Below are 4875 nucleotides of genomic sequence, written 5' to 3'. Positions count from 1 at the left end.
GTTGTAACCACACACACGTTGACCTGCTGTTAGGAAAAACGAGTTAGTACATTCCAAACATGAAAAAGGTCATTTTAAAATCAACATGAAAAACTAAAATTCCAAAAGTATCAAACACAAAAAAATGCTTACCGGAGAAAGAAAGTGTATTGTGCTAGGCACCCTCATCCCGCCCTGTGGTGCAAGTGATGTCCCTCTCTCCAAAAATGTACTCAATGGGACCATAATGTTGCAACCTCACACACGTTGACATGCTGTGAGGAAAAACCGAGTTAGTACATTTCAAACATGAAAAAGGTCATTTTAAATCAACATGAAAAACCAAATTTCCAAAAGTATCAAACACAAAAAAATTCTTACCGAAGAAAGAAAATGTATCGTGCTAGGCACCCCCCACACGCCCTGTGGTGCAACTTATGTCCGTCTCTCCAAAAATGTACTCAATTGGACCATAATGTTGCAACCGCACACACGTGACCTGCTGTGAGGAAAAAACGAATTAGTACATTTCAAACATGAAAAAGGTCATTTTAGAATCAACATGAAAAACTAAAATTCCAAAAGTATCAAACACAAAATAAAGCTTAGCAAGGAAAGAATAAGTATCGTGCTAGGCACCCTCCTACCGCCCTGTGGTGCAACTGATGTCCCTCTCTCCAAAAATGTACTCAATGGGACCATAATGTTGCAACCACACACACGTTGACTTGTTGTGAGGAAAAAACGAGTTGGTACATTTCAAACATGAAAAAGGTCATTTTAAAATCAACATGAAAAACCAAAATTCCAAAAGTTTCAAACACAAAATAATAAATACCGAAGAAAGAAAATGTATCGTGCTAGGCACCCTCCTCCCGCCCTGTGGTGCAAGTGATGTCCCTCTCTCCAAATATGTACCCAATGGGACCGTAATATTGCAACCACACACACGGTTACCTGCTGTGAGGTAAAAACGAGTTAGTACATTTCAAACATGAAAAAGGTCATTTAAAAATCAATATGAAAAACCAAAATTCCAAAAGTATCAAACACAAAAAAATGTTTACCGAAGAAAGAAAATGTATCGTTCTAGGCACCCTCCTCCCGCCCTGTGGTGCTACGGATTCCCTCTCTCCAAAAATGTACTCAATGGGACGATAATGTTGTAACCACACACAGATTGACCTGCTGTGAGGAAAAAACGAGTTGGTACATTTCAAACATGGAAAAGGTCATTTTAAATTCAACATGAGAAACGAAAATTCCAAAAGTATCAAACACAAAATCATAATTACCGAAGAAAGAAAATGAATCGTGCTAGGCACCCTCCTCTCGCCCTGTGGTGCAAGTGATGTCCCTCTCTCCAAAAATGTACTCAATGGGTCAATAATGTTGCAACCACACACACGTTGACCTGCTGTTAGGAAAAAACGAGTTAGTACACTCCAAACATGAAAAAGGTCATTTTAAAGTCAACATGAAAAACCAAAATTCCAAAAGTATCAAACACAAAAAAATGCTTACCAAAGAAAAAAAATGTATCGTGCTAGGCACCCTCCTCCCACCCTGTGGTGCAAGTGATGTCCCTCTCTCCAAAAATGTACTGAATGGGACCGTAATATAGCAACCACACACACGGTGACCTGCTGTGTGGAAAAAATGAGTTAGTACATTCCAAACATGAAGAAGGTCATTTTAAAATCAACATGAAAAACCAAAATTCCAAAAGTATCAAACACAAAATAATGCTTACCGAAAAAAGAAAATGTATCGTGCTAGGCACCCTCCTCCCGCCCTGTGGTGCAAGTGACTTCTCTCCCTCCAAAAATGTACTCAATGGGACCATAATGTTGCAACCTTACACATGTAGACCTGCTGTGAGGAAAACATGCGTTAATACATTCCAAACATGAAAAAGGTCATTTTAAAATCAACATGAAAAACCAAAATTCCAGAAGTATCAAACACAAAAAAATGCTTACCGAAGAAAGAAAATGTATCGTGATAGGCACCCTCCTCCCGCCCTGTGGTGCAAGGGATGTCCCTCTCTCCAAAAATGTACCCAATGGGTCCGTAATATTGCAACCACACACACGTTGACCTGCTGTGAGGAAAAAACGAGTTAGTACATTCCAAACATGAAAAAGGTCATTTTAAAATCTACATGAAAAACCAAAATTCCAAAAGTCTCAAACACAAAAAAATGCTTACCGAAGAAAGAAAATGTATCGTGCTAGGCACCCTCCTCCCGCCCTGTGGTGCAACTGATGTCCCTCTCCCCACAAATGTACTCAATGGGACCGTAATGTTGCAACCACACACACGTTGACCTGCTGTGAGGAAAAAACGAGTTAGTGCATTCCAAACATGAAAAAGGACACTTTAAAATCAACATGAAAAACCAAAATTCCAATAGTATCAAACACAAAAAATGCTTACCAAAGAAAGAAAACGTATCGTGCTAGGCACCCTCCTCCCGCCCTGTGTTGCTAGTGATGTCCCTCTCTCCAAAAATGTACTCAATGGGACCATAATGTTGCAACCACACACACGTTGACCTGCTGTGAGGAAAAAACGAGTTAGTACATTCCAAACATGTAAAAGGTCATTTTAAAATCAACATGAAAAACCAAAATTCCAAAAGTATCAAACACAAAATAATGCTTACCGAGGAAAGAAAATGAATGGTGCTAGGCCCCCTCCTCCCGCCCTGTGGTGCAAGTGATGTCCCTCTCTCCAAACATGTACTCAATGGGACCGTAATGTTGCACCCACACACACGTTGACCTGCTGTTTGGAAAAAACGAGTTAGTACATTCCAAACATGAAAAAGGTCATTTTAAAAACAACATGAAAAACCAAAAGTCCAACAGCATCAAACACAAAATAATGCTTACCGGAGAAAGAAAATGTATAGTGATTGGCACCCTCCTCCCGCCCTGTGGTGCAAGTGATGTCCCTCTCTCCAAAAATATACTCAATGGGACCATAATGTTGCAAACACACACACGTTGACGTGTTGTGAGGAAAAAACAAGTTAGTACATTGCAAACATGAAAAAGGGCATTTTAAAATCAACATGAAAAACCAAAATTCCAAAAGTATCAAACACAAAATAATGCTTACCGAAGAAAGAAAATGTATCGTGCTAGGCAGCTTCGTCCCGCCCTGTGGTGCAAGTGATGTCCCTCTCTCCAAAAATGTATTCAATGGGACCATAATGTTGCAACCACACACACGTTGAGCTGCTGTGAGAAAAAACGAGTTAGTACATTCCAAACATGAAAAAGGTCACTTTAAAATCAACATGAAAAACCAAAATTCCAAAAGTATCAAACACAAAAAATGCTTACCGAAGAAAAAAAACGTTTCGTGCTAGGCACCCTCCTCCCGCCCTGTGGTGCAGCTGATGTACCTCTCTCCAAAAATGTACTCATTGGGAGCATAATGTTGCAACCACACACACGTTGACCTGCTGTTTGGAAAAAACGAGTTAGTACATTCCAAACATGAAAAAGGTCATTTTAAAATCAACATGAAAAACCAAAATTCCAAAAGTATCAAACACAAAATAATGCTTACCGAAGAAAGAAAATGTATCGTGCTAGGCACCCTCCTCCCACCCTGTGGTGCAAGTGATGTCCCTCTCTCCAAAAATGTACTCAATGGGACCATAATGTTGCAAACACACAAACGTTGACCTGCTGTGAGGAAAAAACGTGTTAGTACATTCCAAACATAAAAAAGGTCATTTTAAAATCGACATGAAAAACCAAAATTCCAAAAGTATCAAACACAAAATAATGCTTACTGAAGAACGAAAATGTATCGTGCTAGGCACCCTCCTCCCGCCCTGTGGTGCAGCTGATGTACCTCTCTCCAAAAATGTACTCAATGGGAGCATAATGTTGCAGCCACACACACGTTGACCTGCTGTGAAGAAACAACGATTTAGTACATTCCAAACATGTAAAAGCTCATTTTAAAATCAACATGAAAAACCAAAATTCCAAAAGTATCAAACACAAAATAGTGCTTACCGAGGAAGGAAATGAATGGTGCTAGGCACCCTCCTCCCGCCGTGTGGTGCAACTGATGGCCCTCTCTCCAAAAATGCACTCAATGGGACCATAATGTTGCAACCACACACACGTTGAGCTGCTGTGAGGAAAAAACGAGTTAGTACATTCCAAACATGAAAAAGGTCACTTTAAAATCAACATGAAAAACCAAAATTCCAAAAGTATCAAACACAAAAAAATGCTTACCGAAGAAAGAAAACGTTTCGTGCTAGTCACCCTCCTCCCGCCCTGTGGTGCAGCTGATGTACCTCTCTCCACAAATGTACTCAATGGGAGCATCATGTCGCACCCACACACACGTTGACCTGCTGTTTGGAAAAAACGAGTTAGTACATTCCAACCATGAAAAATGGCATTTTAAAATCAACATGAAAAACCAAAATTCCAAAAGTATCAAACACAAAATAATGCTTACCAAAGAAACAAAATGTATCGTGCTAGGCACCCTCTTCCCGCCCTGTGGTGCAAGAGATGTCCCTCTCTCCAAAAAGGTATTCAATGGGACCATAATGTTGCAACCACACACAAGTTGAGCTGCTGTGTGGAAAAAACGAGTTAGTACATTCCAAACATGAAAAAGGTCACTTTAAAATCAACATGAAAAACCAAAATTCCAAAAGTATCAAACACAAAAAAATGCTTACCGAAGAAAGAAAACGTTTCGTGCTAGGCACCCTCCTCCCGCCCTGTGGTGCAAGTGATGTCCCTCTCTCCACAAATGTACTCAATGGGACAGTAATGTTGCAACCACACACACGTTGACCTGCTGTGAGGAAAAAACGAGTTAGTACACTCCAAACATGTAAAAGGACAT

Source organism: Schistocerca cancellata, unplaced genomic scaffold, assembly GCF_023864275.1.
Source record: "Schistocerca cancellata isolate TAMUIC-IGC-003103 unplaced genomic scaffold, iqSchCanc2.1 HiC_scaffold_1153, whole genome shotgun sequence".
Taxonomy (NCBI): domain Eukaryota; kingdom Metazoa; phylum Arthropoda; class Insecta; order Orthoptera; family Acrididae; genus Schistocerca; species Schistocerca cancellata.
This window is presented reverse-complemented; position numbering follows the sequence as displayed.